The sequence below is a fragment of the Cervus canadensis genome, chromosome 16 (assembly GCF_019320065.1).
Source record: "Cervus canadensis isolate Bull #8, Minnesota chromosome 16, ASM1932006v1, whole genome shotgun sequence".
Classification (NCBI taxonomy): domain Eukaryota; kingdom Metazoa; phylum Chordata; class Mammalia; order Artiodactyla; family Cervidae; genus Cervus; species Cervus canadensis.
In genome coordinates, this window is record NC_057401.1 from 42,533,120 (window position 1) to 42,552,453 (window position 19,334).

Consider the following 19,334-nt stretch of genomic DNA (forward strand, 5'->3'; position numbering starts at 1 on the left):
GCTGCATAGCATTTAGTGTCATCAAACTCAGTATTTTTCATTATTATCACATTCTTTTTTTTGCCCTAAAATACTGTTTTAGCACTTGAACATTCTTCTTTCTCTCCATCTTTTGAAGATAGAGTTTTTTTCTGACTCATTATTTGTTCAGCTTTGCCTTTTCAAACACCGCATTGACAATGGTCTCCTGCTGAGAAAATGTTCAGCATGAGTTTGACATTAAAATCTTTCCCATCATGTGTTAGAGTTTATGAGTTGTTATAATTTTAAACACATCATTTGGATATTCATTTTGAAGATTTTCATTCTGATACATATTCAGCAAGTTGAGGTGAACTGAATGTGTCATAATATATATTAACTATTTTTCTTTTTTCTATATTTTATTGGAACTTAATTGCTTTACAATGTTGTGTGAGTTTCTGCAGAACGTGAGTCAGTCACATGTATACATACGCCCCTTCCTTCTTAAGTCTCCCTCCCACTCCCCCATTTCACTCCTCCAAATCATCACAGGGCACCAAGCTGAGCTCCCTGTGGTATACCGCAGCTTCCCATTAGCTCTCTAGTTTACACACAGTAGTGTATATATTTCAGCGCTCCTCTAAATTCTTCCTCTATCTTCTCCAAGATATCTCTAGGTGGGATATCTCTTATGAAAAGAGATATACTTCATCTCATAATTACATTCTTTGGATCTACCATGGTACATGAACATACACTCATGTTCACACGCACATACATACACATATTTTTCCTTCCATAACTATTAGGATCTGTAGTACAGGTCAACTAGAAATTGTTTCTCCATAGGGAGATTTCTGAAAAGGAAACCATGATACAAGAAACATTTTTTTCTTATGTCCTTGGAAAAATGAGTGTCTTTTTCCTTTGCAGAATGGTAGTGATATAATAGGTGAAAGGGTACTATTTATGTGTTTTCTATTTAACAGAATGGATAAAATAGATTTACTATGTCAATAGCTGCTCATGGGAGCCAGGAAAGTATTGATTTCACCATTAAGGAGACCACAGCTACAAATGGAATCTTAACTTCATTAAGCTTAAGTAAGCACATTGCCTTTACCCCAGACCCATCTGTCTTTTCCCACCGGCTGACCAAGAGTGTCAAATGGGATGTAATAGAAATCATAGCACTTGTAGTACACTATAAGAGCAAAGGTATTGGAGTCCAAGTGCCTAGGTGCAAATTTAGCATAATACGGACTAGCATTGGAATTTAGGTATGCCATTTAATGTATAAATAAACTCTGGGATTCAGTTAAATAAAATGAGACTAGTAATTGTACCTGCTTCCTAAAGTAGGGATTGGGGTTCAATGAGATATTATATGTAATATTATCTTGTATCAAAAAAGTAACATAATAATTGCAATTACTCTTATTATTATTCACAATGAGGTTTACATACATTTTTGATAAATTTAAGAAGATTAGAATGTTTAGTTTGGAATATCTTGGACAATCCATCATTGCATTTTAACAAAAGGTGTTTATTGAAATTCAGGACACATGTGTGGCTATTTTTTATGAAAGAAAAGTTCTGTGCATTTTGTGGCATTAGAGATCTATGGCAAGGTGTGCACAAGAGTTAACATACTAATGAAGAACAAGGAGAAACAGTAAATGACGAGTGCAGGTTTTAATTAAAATTTTAGATTGATAAATACAGTCAAACGACCCTAATCTACAAGTAGACATAGGTAGAATTTATTTGAAAAATGAATTAATTTTTAAATGGGCTACAGCTCATTGACTTATATTACTCAAAGGAACCTATAATGAAAATCCTGGATGAGGCTATTGGACAAGCAATTGCTTTCATCTTAAAAAAAAAAAAGAAACATAAAAGAGGGGAAGGAGGGACTTGGATCCATCAGAGAGCACACAAAAATGGAAATACACATGCAAATTAAGGCAAAGGTATTATCAGACACTACTTGCATCTATCTGAAAGAAATGGAGACACAGACAAATGTGTGTATATATATATACACACACATATATTTATAAATACAAATATATGTGAAGTATGAGAGATATAGCAGTATCCCATAATATTGTCAATGCTACTAATTAAATGAAATACATTGGTCAACACTGAAAGTAGAAAAATTCAAAAATGAAGAGAAAGAATATTTCCCTGAAATCCAAATATTTCTGCCTAGTTCTCTAGGGGTACTAGATATCCAAATATCTTCTTAAAGGTGATTCCACAGTTGGGAATAGAAAATGCAGAAATTATGAAACAATCTCTCTTAGCCTCTTTAAGGAGAAGATTTTTTCTCAGTCCCCTATTCCCTAAAATAAGAGCAGAGAGCACAAATATGAATGTTCAGAAAAGGAGAAGGAGGAGGAAGAAGAGAAATCTTATGGTCTCAATGGGTATAAAATAAATAGAAATAAGAACAAGTGTTAAGAATGCTTGTGAAGAATGCATGGTGAAAGAATGTCTGAGTTGCTTTATCTGTGTAATAGAGGACATCTTGGTTACATGAAGAAAGGAGAAGCTGGTTTTATTGGCAGAGCACATTTATTCAGCACCATAGTGAGAACTACCATATTTTTAAGGTACTTACATGACTTTTGGATACAAAGCTTACTAGATGAGAATGTCTGTCTATATTTCATTTATATAGTGACAATTTCACAAGCATCTATGGTTAGTTCTGAAAGTTGATGAAATTGAAAGGGTTAATTTTTAGAAAAAGACATTTATAGGGTCTACCCAAATCTCAATTTTTTAGTGGCAGTGAAATCAACCTTCACTGAACTGAACTTAGACTATGAAGAAAAAAGAAAAAATCTTTGATTATATCCTATAAAGCAGGACATTTATGAATAATAACCCACCCTGTGTTTAAAGAAGCATTTAATTAGTCATGGAATGTTATTTAAAAATCGACTGAGTTTTCAGTAAGTCATATCAGAAGGACTGACGAGAAAGTAGGGACTAATAATTTAAGCAAGATACAGAAAATAGGTGCTTTCAAACATCTCATTTCTAATTAAATTATAAGGGAAGGAAGTTTTCAATGCCAGGATGGATATACTAGATTTTTTAAGTTCAGCACTTCCTTTGCAATAGCTAGGACTAGCCAGCTAGTTTACAAAAATACTTTTAAAAACAATGAGGGTACAATAATCAAAAACAACAAGGATAGGATAAGCTAAAATCTAAAATCATAGGGAGAATGACTCAAGCTGAGGGTCACTGGATGTTTTCTTTACAGAAGGATATAGACAATTCTGAGGGTTAGTAAGGATCTTATGAGGAAATGAGAAAAACATGGAGACTTTCAGACTTGGAAATTGTTAGGTAGTTAAAATAGGAAAAAGGAGTCCAGAATGGCCGTGGCTAAAAGAAAAAGGGAAAAGCCCACAAAAATAGAACAAAGGAAGTTCTGAGGACCAGAATGAGGACCTCAGGTGAAACAAACAGCCCTCCTAGCTAGCGCAATTTACATAGGGCAGGCAGAGGGGAGGAGGAAACACACATACACACACACACACACACACACACACACACACATATAAAAAGAGGAGCCAAAATTGACCCTTCGGCTTCTCTTCTCTTCTCATCTTTTGGATCAGTCTGCCCTCACACATTGAGGATGTATTTTCCTTAGCTTGTTAAATAAAATTGAGCCTTAACATGGAGCTGTAACACTGGCCAATCCATTGCTTCAAATTTTTGCTGCAGTGAGACAGAACCAAGGAAATTACTAACTCCACTGACAAAATCATCAACAATTGCACAGTTAGTTTTCCCTATGGGATATTTGGGGAACACACTGGAGACTGTGGACACAATGACAGAAACTTTTAGATGATATCGACTGAAAAATACACACAACCTAAAAGCTGAGGGTTAGTTTTTTTTTAATTAAATTTATTTGCTTTTAATTGAAGGATAATTGCTTTACAGTATTGAGTCAGTTCAGTTCAGTTCAGTCGCTCAGTCATGTCTGACTCTTTGCAACCTCATGGATTGCATCACGCCAGGCTTCCCTGTCCATCACCAACTCCCAGAGCTTACTTAAACTCATGTCCATTGAATGGTGAGTCAGTGATGCCATCAAACCGTCTCATCCTCAGTCGTTTCCTGCTCCTCCTGCCTACAATCTTTTCCAGCATCAGAGTCTTTTCCAATGAGTCAGTTCTTTGCATCAGGTGGCCAAAGTATTGGAGTTTCAGCTTCAGCATCAGTTCTTCCAATGAATATTCAGGATTGATCTCTTTCATGATTGACTGGTTGGATCTCCTTGCAGTCCAAGGGACTCTCAAGAGTCTTCTCCAACATCACAGCTCAAAAGCATCAATTCTTCTGTGCTCAGCTTTCTTTATAGTCCAAATCTCACATTCATACGTGGCTACTGGAAGAACATTAGCTTTGACTAGATGGACCTTTGTCGGCATAGCAATGACTCTGCTTACTAATATGCTGCCTAGGTTGGGTATAACTTTTCTTCCAAGGACCAAACATCTTTTAATTTCATGGCTGCAGCCACCATCTGCAATGATTTTGGAGCCCAAGAAAATAAAGTCTCTCACTGTTTCTATTGTTTCCCATCTATTTGCCATGAAGTGATGGGACTGGATGCGATGAACTTAGTTTTCTGAATGTTGAGTTTTAAGCCAATATTTTCATTCTCCTCTTTCACTTTAATCAAAGGCTCTTTAGTTCCTCTTCATTTTCTGCCAGAAGGGTGGTGTCATCTGCATATCTGAGGTTATTGATATTTCTCCTGGCAATCTTGATTCCAGCCTGTGCTTCACCCAACCCAGCATTTCACATGATGTACACTGCATAGAAGTTAAATAAGCAGGGTGACAATATGCAGCATTAAGGTACTCCTTTTCCTATTTGGAACCAGTCTGTTGTTCCATTTCCAGTCTAACTGTTGCTTCTGACCTGCATATAGGTTTCTTAAGAGGCGGGTCAGGTGGTCTGGTATTCCCATCTCTTGAAGAATTTTCCATCATCTGTTGTGATCCCCACAGTCAAAGGCTTTGGCATAATCAATAAAGCAGAAGTGAATATTTTTTTCTGGCACTCTCTTGTTTTTTCAATGATCAATTTGCCAATATTCAGGATTGAATTGATCTCTGATTCCTCTACCTTTTCTAAATCCAGCTTGAACATCTGGAAGTTCACTGTTGAAGCCTGACTTGGAGAATTTTGAGCATTACTTTGCTAGCTTGTGAGATGAATGCAACTATGCAGTAGTTTGAACATTCTTTTGCATTTCCTTTCTTTGGGATTGGGATGAAAACTGATCTTGTCCAGTCCTGTGGCCACTGTTCTTTTCCAAACTTGTTGGCATATTTAATGCAGCACTTTCACAGCAACATATTTTAGGATTTGAAAAAGCTCAACTGGAATTCCATCACCTCCACTACCTTTGTTTGCAGTAATGCTTCCTAAGGCCCACTTGACTTTGCATTCTAGGATGTCTGTCTCTAGGCGAGTGATCACACCATCGTGGTTATCTTGGTCATGAAAGTCTGTTTTACATAGTTCTTCTTTGTATTTTTGCCACCTTTTCTTAATAGCTTCTGCTTCTGTTAGGTCCATACCATTTCTGTCCTTTATTGTACCCATCTTTGCCTGAAATGTTCCCTTAGTATCTCTAATTTTCTTGAAGAAGGGAATAGCAAACCACTTCATTGTTCTTGCCTTGAGAACCCCGTGAACAGCATGAAAAGGCAAAAATAGAGGACACAGAAAGATGAACTCCCCAGGTTGGTAGGTGTTCAATATGCTAAGAGAGATCAGTGGAGAAATAACTCCAGAAAGAATGAAGAGACAGAGCCAAAGCAAAAAAAAAAAAACAAAAAAAAACAACAACAACAACAAAGCACCCAGTGTGGATGTGACTGGTGATGGAAGTAAAGTTTGATGATGTAAAGAGAAATATTGCATAGGAACCTGCAACGTTAGGTCTATGAATCAAGGTAAATTGGTAGTGGTCAAATAGGAGATTGGCAAGAGTGAACATAAACATTTTAGGAATCAGCAAACTAAAATGGACTGGAATGGGTGAGTTTAGCTCAGATAATCATTATATCTACTACTGTGGGGAAAAATCCCTTAGAAGAAATGGAGTAGCCCTCATAGTCAACAAAGGAGTCTGAAATTCAGTACTTGGATGCAGTCTAAAAAATGACAGAATGATCTCTGTTTGTTTCCAAGGCAAACCATTCACTATCACAGTAATTAAATCTATGCCCTGACCAGTAATGCTGAAGATGCTGAAGTTGAAGATTCTATGAATACCTACAAGACTTTCTAGAACTAATACCCCAAATTGATGTCCTTTTAATTATAGGGGACTGGAATGCAAAAGTAGGAAGTCAAGAGATACCTGGAGCAACAGGCAAATTTGGCCTTGGCATACAAAATGAAGCAGGTCAAAAGTTAACAGAGTTTTGCCAAGAGAACGCACTGGTCATAGCAAACACCCTCTTCCAAAAAGCATAAGAGAAGACTCTGCACATGGACATCACGAGATGGTCAATATCAAAATTAGGTCGAGTATATTCTTTGCAGCCAAACATGGAGAAGCTCTATAGAGTCAGCAAAAATAAGACCAGGAGCTGACTGTGGCTCAGTTCATGAACTCTTTATTGCCAAATTCAGACTTAAATTTAAGAAAGTAGGGGAAACCACTAGACTATTCAGGTTGACCTAAATCAAATCCCTTATGATTATACAGGGGAAGTGACAGATTCAAGGGATTAGATCTGGTAGACAGAGTACCTGAAGAACTATGGACAGAGGTTTGTGACCATGTAAAAGAGGCTTGGATCAAGATCATCCCCAAGAAAAAGAAATGCAAAAAAGCAAAATGGCTATCTGAGGAGGCCTTACAAATAGCTGAGAAGAGAATAGAAGCTAAAGGCAAAGGAGAAAAGGAAAGATATACTGATTTAAATGCAGAGTTCCAAAGAATAGCAAGGAGAAATAAGAAAGTCTTCCTCAGTGATCAGTGCAAAGAAATAGAGGAAAACACTAGAATGGGAAAGACTAGAGATCTCTTCAAGAAAATCAGAGATACCAAGGGAACATTTCATGCAAAGATAGGCACAGTATTGTGTTGGTTTCTGCCAAACATCAACATGAATCATGCATAGGTATATCTATGTACCCTCCCTTTTGAACCCTCCTCTCTCCCACCTTTCTCCCGATCCCAACAGTCTGGGTGGTGACAGAACCCTGGTTTGAGTTCCTTGAGTAGTGGTACAGCAAATTCCTATTGGCTGTCTAGATTAAATATGATAATGTATGTTTCCATGTCACTCTTGCCATACATCCCACCATGGTTTTATTCCATGGGAAAGTTAGAACTTGAGACCAGGAGACAATATTGAAGAAGGAATTCATAGGGCCTGGACTCCATCTCGGGCCTGTTCATGATGATCATGCTCGGCCACCTCTCCAGTGAACTCTGAACTCTGTGTTTAGTGCCTATGGAAATGACAACAGAAGGGTAAGACCCCCTCCGGACTGGGGAATCTTGAAGATCATATCCAGGTTACTCATCGCCCAACAGAATACATAACTCTAATCACCCCTGCCTCCCGACAGGTCATACAATTTTTCTGTCTATCGGAATGTAACCACAGGCTTATCGGTTATTAACTGGTTGGAAAGTAACTGTGGGCTTATTGATTGTTAACTGTTTGAACACATAACATATGAATGATGGGGTTATTGTGATTGTATTTACCCTTCCTTTGCTTATGTAAGTCTCAAGGAATTTGGGGTGGTGGGTTCGGACACGTACACATGGGATATAAAAGATTTTCACAAATGCTGGTCGGGGTCCTTGGCTAAGAGGAGACTCTGCCTTGGGCCCGCTGGTGTAATAAACTGCACTCCACTACCTGCATCGTCCTTCTGAGTGAGTTTGTTTCTCAGAACGCGTGGCCACAACAGTATCTCAGGAGACACTGAGAGGGCTGACTCTGAGGAAGTAGGGGAGAAGTCAGGCTATACACAAGTTTGCAACAAGAGGCAGGTAATCTGAATATCAAAAGATTACTGTTAATTAAGAAATACCAGATCTCTCATACGAAGAGATTTAGTGATCTTCTAGAGTGTTGCAGTCTATGGGGTCACAAAGAGTCAGACAGAACTTAGTGACTGAACAACAATGTATGGGAAGGTGCAATTGCCCAGGATTGTTAACATTTCTTTCATATGCATCTGGCTATCTGGGGCCAGTCCTGCTTTCTTGATTGTTCATATCCCAATTCCTTCTTTACCTTAAGAGATGGTAGATGGCATGGAGAGCTGTTTCTCACATTTCCCCAGCTCCTCAGTGCTTACTAGGGAGGAAGTACCCAATGGCTTCCAAATAGCTGGTTTTGTTGCACCTGGGCTCAGAAATTTGCATTTGGAAAAACCAAAAGCTCAGTTGGTAAAGAATCAGCCTGCAATGCAGGAGACCCCAGTTTGATTTCTGGGTCTGGAAGATCCCCTGGAGAAGGGAAAGGCTACCCACTCCAGTATTCTTGCCTGGAGAATTCCATGGACTGCATAGTCCATGAGGTCACAAAGAATTGAATGTGACCGAGTGACTTTCATACTTCACTTCACACTGTTTACTGGTAGGGCATAAAGCAGAAACATTTCATTTCACAATGGTGATGTGAAAATGTCTTTAGCTTCAAAGTTAGGAGTAATCAAAGTTTGGTGGAGGGAATGAATTTGTATCAAATATGTGATATTCTTTCAATAAATTTTCCACATTTGAAGCTCTTCATGTGAGAGCCCTATGAGAAAAGCTCAAAATCTTTCAGCACAAAGTTAAATCCCATTCAGTCTTCCCTGTGTGAAGAAAAGTTCCAGTAGTTGGCCAGAACCCTGGGAAGAATATTTTAGGACAAACAAGGTGATATAAACCTTATCCTCTTAGGAATTGACTTTTTTTTTTTTTCCTTTTTATCAGAGTGAAAAGAGATGAATCTTTTGAAAAATGCCATCTATGTACTTCATGGTTCTTTTCTACAAAATTCCCAGCACACATGTGTGTGGAAAGGTATAAAATTATGACCAGAAATTAAGCAAAAAGATTCCACATACTTGGATTCACAGATGATACAGATACAGATACAGAGTTTGCATAAAACACTTCAAGAGAACTATGAAAAAGTTAGGAAAAAGTGGAAACAATTTAAACTGTTGCAGCAGAGCAATCTGTTTAAAAGTTTCACATGCTTATTTAATAACTGATTATAAACTATTTAATGTCCCATAGCACACCAGACAGTATGAAAAAGAGAATGACTAAACTCAATAACAGATCAATAGAAAATATCCAAATTGAAGTAGAAGAAAAATAAAAAACAGAAACAAGAGACAGAGATTTGATCCATGGTTCAAGAAGATTCCCTGGAGGAGGGCATTGCTGCCCATTCCAGTATACTTGCCTAGAGAATCCCATGGACAGAGGAGCCTGGTGGGCTGCAGTCCGCACAATCACAGTCAGACATGACTGAAGCGACTAAGCACACAGGCATGCAGCTGTGAAACTACTGCTAGACTTTAAGAGAAGTATTTTTAAATATAAACCCAATAGATTTGGATTGAAAGATACAATTGGAAGTCAATTTATGCTATATCATCAGAAATAGAAGGTCCAAAAATTATTTAAAATTTCCATAGAATGGTGAAGCCATTCTCTACCTTTTCAACATGGTTTGGTATTAAAAAAAAAAAGTGAGTACATAAGGAATGGAAGTATTTCTGCTTAAACATGCTGGATTTAGGGCCCCTTTTAATCTTTGCTCATTCAAGAAATTTCACTAAATTTCATCGTGTGTGTGTGTGTGTGTGTGTGTGTGTTTGAATAGGTAATTTCACCAGGGCAAGGAGAATGTGAGGAATGTAAGGGCAGCAAAAATGTGAAAGCAGAAATGCTAATTGACTTAACACTGGAGGAAAGTGAGGTATTACATCATAGAACTCCAAGCAGGGTAGCGTGACAACACACTCTAGCATTCTTGTCTGGAAAATTCCATGGGCAGAGGAGAGGACTACAGTCTATGGGATCACAAAGAGTCAGATATGACTAAGCACACACATAACAAGACTTCCAAGTGACAAAATACTGTTTCAGCATTGTCCTACCAAAATGAAGAAGAAAGCAGGAAAAAAAGAAAATCTAAGTAACTGTCTGAAATAATTTTTAAGAAAAAGTCCTTTAGCTTAGTGGCATATTCCAGGCAGCCCTGTAACTGCACCTTTTCCATATCAATAAAGGTAGAGATTTATTCTTTAGAGAGGATTTAGTGCTTGGTATCTATGTGAAGGATATCAGGCATGTTGAGAGCAGGGAGACAAAACTGAAAACAGTTTGATGTGAGAGTTCTCATATTAAATGATTAGATACCTGGCCTTATGCTGATCTTGAGTTTCGAAATCACTGTCAGCAAAGTCTTTGCTCCCAAGTCAACAGACTTTGATAACTTTCTCTTTGAAGTATGACCATCTCGGATACCCCAATGAAAGAGGAACTTGTATACTCCGTAGTAAAGACTTTAATTGGAAACCTCCACTCATACACAAAACTTCTAATGGTTTCAATATTTATCTCATAAATACCACCTGAAAACCATGGGTAGATCTCTGTGACTGATCCAAGCAAATAGAAAAACTGTGACCAGTAAGACATTAGGTTTTTTAGGTAAGGAAATTTCAAAGCACGTATTTCAAGTTGTCAGGAACTTAGCTAAGCTGGCAGAAACTGAACCGTCAGATGTCTGAATAGCCAATTAAAGCAGTAAGACAAAAATGAAAGTTCTGTGCCTCTAATCACTTACTGGGATGGTAGAAGCAAGAAGTTAACATGGGAGAAAAAGCTGACTCTCCGTGTTGCATTTCCCAAGTAGAATGGACCCTGACCCTGGAGGAGGGTCAGGTAGGTCCACACAGGTGTCAGGTTCATACTGAGGGAGCCCTAACAAAAGCCTCCAGCAGCTTCATGTATCTAGAAGCCTGGAGAAGGACAAGATGGAGGGCTTGGAACAGAAAAGTAGAGGGTACTCAGTCAGAGTAGGGAAAATACCTTCAAAGTTTTCTCTCCTCCCTACACTAGGAGATTTCAACAGAGGTCCTGGAAGACATCAGGCAAAGCCTTAGACAGAGAAATCTAGGATTAAAGATGCCTGGGCTAGAAAAGCAGATTCATAAATAGCATGACTAGCAAGAGTGGACTAAGTCATCGACTGCAGCTCTCTTCATAGACTGGTACCTGGGCTCTGCACCAAATGTTTGGGGAGGGCATCTTGAGCCCTGCTAGGTAAAGACTTGGTGAACTTGGTGATTGCCTGCGGTCAGATCTGAAAAGTCACATTTCAATGCTGCTGGGAAAGATAGAGGGCAAGAGGAGAAGGGAGCAACAGAGGATGAGCTGGTCAGATGGCATCACTGACTCAAAGGATGTGAATTTGAGCAAACTCAGGAAGCTAGTGAAGGACAGGGAAACCTGGTGTGCTGCAGTTCATGGGGTCACAGAGTTGGACATGACTTACCTACTGAACAAGTTTTTAATAGGAGCTGAACTCCTCAAAAATATTCTCATGAAGAGGTAACATAAGGTATTTAAAACTAGATGCTGTAGGAAAGAATACTCAGAAGGAAAACTTTTTTATAAACCAATTTTATGATAGCTAAAATAATATACAGTTAAACTGAAAGAATTTTTGTATAAAACTACAAATATATTTTGCATTTATTGTATATACAAAATATATATTTGTATATTTTGTATATTTTATATACATATTTTTGCATATATATACACACAAAATTGTTGTATAAATAACTTTGTATAAAACTACAAACATACACTAGAGATCTCCTCAAGAAAATTAGGGATACCAAGAGAACATTTCATGTGAAACTGGGCACAATAAAAGACAGAAATGATATGGACCTGACAGAAGCAGAAGATATTAAGAAGAGGTGGCAAGGATACACAGAATAACTGTACAAAAAAGATCTTCATGACTCATATAATCATGATGGTGTGATCACTCACTTAGAGGCAGACATCTTGAAATGTGAAGTCAAGTCTGTCATAGGAAGCATCACTATGAACAAAACTAGTGGAGGTGATGGAATTCCAGTTGAGCTGTTTCAAATCCTAAAAGATGATGCTGTGAAAGTGCTGCACGTGATTTGTCAGCAAATCTGGAAAACTCAGCAGTGGCCACACAACTGGAAAAGGTCCATTTTCATTCCAGTCTCAAAGAAAGGCAATGCCAAAGAATGCTCAAACTACCACACAATTGCATTCATCTCACACGCTAGTAAGGTAATGCTCAAAATTCTCCAAGCCAGGCTTCAGCAATACGTGAACCTTGAACTTCCAGATGTTCAAGCTGGTTTTAGAAAAGGCAGAAGAACCAGAGATCAAATTGCCAACATCTGCTGGATCATCGAAAAAGCAAGAGAGTTCCAAAAGAACATCTATTTCTGCTTTATTGACTATGCCAAAGCCATGGACTGTGCGGGTCACAATAAACTGTGGAAAATTCTGAAGGAGATGGGAATACCAGGCCACCTAACCTGTCTCTTGAGAAACCTATATGCAGGTCAGGAAGCAACAGTTAGAACTGGACATGGATCAACAGACTGGTTACAAATAGGAAAAGGAGTACGTCAAGGCTGTATATTGTCACTTTTATTGTCATTGCTTATTTAACTTACATGTAGAGTACATCACGAGAAACGCTGGGCTGGATGAAGAACAAGCTTGAATCAAGATTGCTGGGAGAAATATCAATAACCTCAGATATGCAGATGACATCACCCTTATGGCAGAAAGTCAAGAAGAACTAAAGAGCCTCTTAATGAAAGTGAAAGAGAAGGGTGAAAAAAGTTGGCTTAAGCTCAATATTCAGAAAACTAAGATCACGACACCCAGTCCCATCACTTCATGGCAAATAGATGGGGAAACAGTGGAAACAGTGGCTGACTTTATTTTTCTGGGCTCCAAAATCACTGCAGATGGTGATTGCAGCCATGAAATTAAAAGACGCTTATTCCTTGGAAGGAAAGTTATGACCAACGTTCAGTTCAGTTCAGTTCAGCTGCTTAGTCGTGTCCAACTCTTTGAAACCCAATGAATCGCAGCATGCCAGGTCTCCATGTCCATCACAAACTCCTGGAGTTTACTCAAACTCATGCCCATCGAGTCGGTGATGCCATCCAGCCACTCATCCCCTGTCGTCCCCTTCTCCTCCTGCCCCCAATCCCTCCAAGCATCAGGGTCTTTTCCAATGAGTCAACTCTTCGCATGAGGTGGCCAAAGTATTGGAGTTTCAGCTTCAGCATTAGTCCTTCCAATGAACACCCAGGACTTATCTCTTTCAGGATGGACTGGTTGGATCTCCTTGCAGTCCAAGGGACTCTCGAGTCTTCTCCAACACCACAGTTCAAAAGCATCAATTCTTCAGTGCTCAGCTTTCTTCACAGTCCAACTCTCACATCCATACATGACCACTGGAAAAACCATAGCCTTGACCAGATGGACCTTTGTTGACAAAGTAATGTCTCTTTTTAATCTCTAATTAATAGCTTTTTAATATGCTATCTAGGTTGGTCATAACTTTCCTTCTAAGGAGTAAGCGTCTTTTAATTTCATGGCTGCAGTCACCATCTGCAGTGATTTTGGAGCCCAAAATAATAAAGTCTGACACTGTTTCCACTGTCTCCCCATCTATTTCCCATGAAGTGATGGGACCAGATGCCATAATCTTAGTTTTCTGAATGTTAAGCTTTAAGCCCATTTTTTCACTCTCCTCTTTCACTTTCATCAAGAGGCTCTTTAGTTCCTTTTCACTTTCTGCCATAAGGTTGGTGTCATCTGCATATCTGAGGTTATTGATATCTCTCCCAGCAATCTTGATTCAAGCTTGTGCTTCATCCAGCCCAGCGTTTCTCATGATGTACTCTACATGTAAGTTAAACAAGCAGGATGACAATATACAGCCTTGATGTACTCCTTTTCCTATTTGGAACCAGTCTGTTGATCCATGTCCAGTTCTAACTGTTGCTTCCTGAACTGCATATAGGTTTCTGAAGAGGTAGGTCAGATGGTCTGGTATTCCCATCTCCTTCAGAATTTTCCACAGTTTATTGTGATCCACACGGTCGAAGGCTTTGGCGTAGTCAATAAAGCAGAAATAGATGTTCTTTTGGAACTCTCTTGCTTTTTCGATGATCCAGCAGATATTGGCAATTTGATCTCTGGTTCTTCTGCCTTTTCTAAAACCAGCTTGAACATCTGGAAGTTCAAGGTTCACGTATTGCTGAAGCCTGACTTGGAGATATTTGAGCATTACCTTACTAGTGTGTGAGATGAGTGCAATTGTGCGGTAGTTTGAGCATTCTTTGGGATTGCCTTTCTTAGGGATTGGAATGAAAATGGACTTTTCCAGTTGTGTGGCCACTGCTGAGTTTTCCAAATTTGCTGGCATATTGAGTGCAGCACTTTCACAGCCTCATCTTTTAGGATTTGAAATAGCTCAACTGGAAATCCATCACATCCACTAGCTTTGTTCATAGTGATGCTTTCTAAGGCCCACTTGACCAATGTAGACAACATATTAAAAAGCAGAGACATTACTTTGTCAACAACGGTCCGTCTAGTCAAGGCTATGTTTTTTCCAGTAGTCATATATGGATGTGAGAGTTGGACTATAAAGAAAGCTGAGTGCCAAAGAAATGATGCTTTTGAATTGTGTTGTTGGAGAAGACACTTGAGAGTCCCTTGGACTGAAAGGAGATCCAACCAGTCCATCCTAAAAGAAATCAGTCCTGGGTGTTCATGGGAAGGACTGATGTTCAAGCTGAAACTCCAATACTTTGGCCACTGATGCAGGGAACTGACTCATTTGAAAAGACCCTGATGCTGGGCAAGATTGAAGGCAGGAGGAGAAGGGGACGACAGAGGATGAGATGGTTGGATGGCATCACCAACTCAATGGACATGAGTTTGGGTAAACTCCGGGAGCTGGTGATGGACAGGGAGGCCTGGTGTGCTCAGGTTCATGGGGTTGCAAGGAGTCAGACATGACTGAGCAACTGAACTGAACTGAACAAACATACAAACAAATATATATATATATATATGGAAATTTTAAAGAAAAATTATGTAATATACAGAACCAGACCTGATGGTCAAAAACCTGACAAATAGAAATTCCAGAATATCATAAAAGTAATATTAGACCAGATGACATTATCAAATATATAATTTGAAAATATATTATCAGTATGAAGGACAGCTATTTGTATCTAAGTTCCTAAGTGAATGAATAAAAGTAATCCTACACAAATACATCATCTTGGCATTTTAGATCAGCTGACATCAAAATTAGATTCTACATGTTTCAAGCAAATATTAAAAATGTTTTTGGTGAAAGATAAAGAATCAGAATATTGAAAAACTTTTCTCAAAATGGTACAAAACCAAAATGGAAATTAGAAAATGGAGTATGTGTTTTCAAAATGTCAGAAATATCTGTAGCAATGGGGATGGTCAACAGGATTCATAAAAGGCTAATAAGGTAGTTGCTCACAGAAGTTTATTTAGAGCCACTGGATGTTTAACATCGGAGGAAGGAAGCATAAGTGAGCAGCAGGGAGGACTAGAATATGCAAGCAAAGTTCCTACCATTCTCTCTTCAAGCTACCAGGATCCTGATCTCGAACTGTCAAGACATGTGAGACATCTCAGTCTAGGGAAGTTTGGGCTGCATGGTCTCATGTAATAAGTAAACCCAGGTACGGAATATCAAACAATGCAGTTTTAATAAATAACGTAAATAAACTGGAACTGAATCCCTCCCAGGGAGTTTTAGAATGTAAAATAGTGATGGTGTCATCACACCCTATTCCTATCTGGGTTAAACCTCAGAACCATGGCTCCAGGTGATGTATAGGTAACCAGGAACCATCTGAAAGTTAACCCACTGCTTAATGATGTCTAACTTACAAATTCATGCTTTGCTACACTTAAGAGATGAAGGTAAAAGTAAAATCAAAATATGTTTTAGATATACAAACTCTCATGGTTTTATCTTTATCAAGGAGCTATTGGAGAAACTGCTATATAAAGACTGAAGAATATAAGCCATGTAAGATACCAGATTCAGAACTAAAAATCTCAACACAAGAAAGAGATGAGGGCAATTCCCCAGATGACTGTTGTTGGTCTTTTAATGGACCGGAACCTGGTGGTCCAGAGTCAACGATGAGAGAGTGAAAGAAGGAAAGAGGCTAATATTCCCCGGGTTACGCAGCTGGCTTCCACACTCCAGGGAATCAGCCAGAAATAGAGAGAGAGAGAGAGAGAAAGAAAGACACAGGGACCCAAGCTCTGATGGAGCAAAGGTGTTTTAATCAACATGGTGTGGGAATATATACTGTCTTACAAGGTAGTTATTCTCAGCAAAGATAAAGATTAAAATTCCAGACTTACAAAACACAAGGCGATCCCTATTAAAGAGAGAAGAGGGTACTTATCACTATAATGAGAAACTAACAAAGGAAATGCCTGGATTCCTCAGCCCCAGGAAAGGTGTGCCTCTCCTCTTAATTCCTGAATATTCAGGAATTAATAAGGACCAAAGGATTCCTGACAGATCCAAAACAGCACACAGGAAGCCGCCTGTTAAATGCTTACTGACAGACTATGAGTGGAATTCCCAAAATAAGAGCCAGGAATTTGGCCTAGGGATCCAATTTTCCAGATTGGGGCAGTTTGGAGGTTCTGGAAGAGATTTTCTTAAAATGATGAAATTGATCAAATTCCTAATGCAATTATATACATTTGATGTTGTGTGAAAAATGAAAGTGTTAGTCATTTAGTTTTGTATGACAATTTATGGCCTCATGAGCTGTAGCCTACCAGGCTCCTCTGTTCATGGAATTCTCCAGGCAAGAATACTGGAGTGGGTAGCCATTCCCTTTTCCAGAGGATCTTCCTGACCCAGGTTCAATTCCTGGGTCTCCCTCATTGCAGGCAGATTGTTTACTGTCTGAGCCACCAAGGAAGCCCCAGACGTTGTAGTGGTTTGAACTGTTACTCAAAGTTCTGTGCAACTACTTACCCTGATAACCTATGAATGTGACCTGTTTGGAAGTAAGATCTTTGCAGATGTAATTAAGTTAATCTTGAGAGAAGCTCATTTTGGATTTAGGGTGAAAGAGAGAGAAACTTGAGACAGTGGCATATGAAAGAAGGCTATGTGAAAACAGAGGATAACATTAGAGTTATGCTACTCCAGGCCAAGGACCACCAGGCATCACCAGCAACTGGTGAAGCATAAAGAGGATTATCTTGAGCCTTCCCAGTGGCATGATCCTGCCAACACAATGATATCAGACTTCTGCCTCCAGAAATCTGGGGGAATAAATACCTGTCATTTTCAGGCAGCAAATTTGCAGTAATTTGTTATAGTGACTTTAGGAAACTGAGACAGATATATACAAAAACTAAGCAAAGAAAATCATGAGAACAGTTAAGTCTGGGGAAATCATGAATTTCTGCTAAAAAGGAGAATAATGTTATCAGTAACTTCCTGTAAGTAAAATTTAGATTGCCATCATAATTTCAATACTGAATATGAATCTATAGTTCAACCAAAATTATAATCTAATTATACTTGAGCTGTGGGGAAAAGGGAACTGTGCTAGAGTGAAATGGAGTTGGATTGAAACAAAGCAAAATGCAGGAAAATGGATTTCAAAAATTGGATATGGGAGGTGACAATTGCAAAGGTTAGAAATGATTAGATTATTGAAGTATGTAATGGCTAAGATGAGTAAAAATTAGTGATGATTTCTTTATGGGACTAAAATAAATCAAACTATCAAATTTGGCTCTTAAATTTCTGCTAGATTGTCCAGATGATGGTAACAAAATCAACAGCTTTCTTTGGAGTATGGGTCTACACACTGATTTTTGAGTAATGCTTTTGCATAAATAACAACCATATTCATCATCTAAGATTTTGGTTTGATTCATTACAATATAATGTAACAAAACAAAACTTAACAGAGTACTTGAAGTACTCTGTACTCAGTACTATTGTGTTTTAAAGGTTTAATAACCATTTTTAGATAAATGTTTCTCAACATTAAAAAAAAATTCTTTTCCTCCTAAGGATGCTTTGTAGACGTTTCCCTAATTTCCATATGAACTTCTAATATGAAGCATATACAATTATTTATATATGGCATGCGTACTTTTTGGTTTATATGTAAAATTGTAACTTTTTCACATCTTCCCAAGAACCAATAATAGTCTGTTTAGGGCTGATGTTGCCCTCATTGAAAACACAGTGTTATTGTAGCCTTCCTTATAATTATTATCTAGAATTTTTGATGGGAACTATTCATCTTTTGTTTTAGTTTAATTGTTAAATTGTATCCGACTCTTTGTGACCCCATGGATTCTAGCCTGCCAAGTTCCTCTGTGAACCTGAAATTTCCCAAGTAAGAATACTGGAGAGGGTTGCCATTTGCTTCTCTAGGGGATCCTCCCAACCCAGCTATAGAGCCCATGTCTCCAGTTTAACAGGGGGACTCCTTTATCCCTGAGTCACCTGGGAAGCCTCTTCATCCTTACTGAATGCTAATAATATGACTATTTCAATAAAAAATGAATTCTACCTTTGTACTTATATTCAGTTGATATGTAATGCCTGATTCAATTGTTTATGTAATATATATGAATAAAATCAGTTTCATACTTATAGTTTCAAACACAACTGACATAAACTGTTTTAGTGAAAAAGCAGATGACTTGGTAGAAGTATAAAAGCTACATGAATGTTCAGTATACTATGACCATGTATTATCACCTTTTCCCCGCCGATTGGAGACTTTGTTAATTGACTAAATATTAATCAATTATTAACAATATCAATAATGGAAACTTCCACTGTAAACATGTTTATTCAATTTGAATTCATTCTTGTGTGTGTGTGTGTTTATTTGTGTTTATGTGTGTATGAGAGAGATTAATTTAATACGTAAATAAATTTAACTGACCCCAAATCAAAAGAATTGATTGACATTTATTACTTTTCTGGATGTTATTTTCAATTAAAAATTAACAAAAATACTCATTTTAAAGAAATATTTGAATACTGATTCATATTTATTGGATTGGAGACATTAATGCTAATTAAAATATAAAAAATTGGTATGATTTATCATAGACATACCTTTTCAATACAAAATCATTTGTTCTTAAATAATTGGGGATGCATGTGTAAAATTATTCTTTT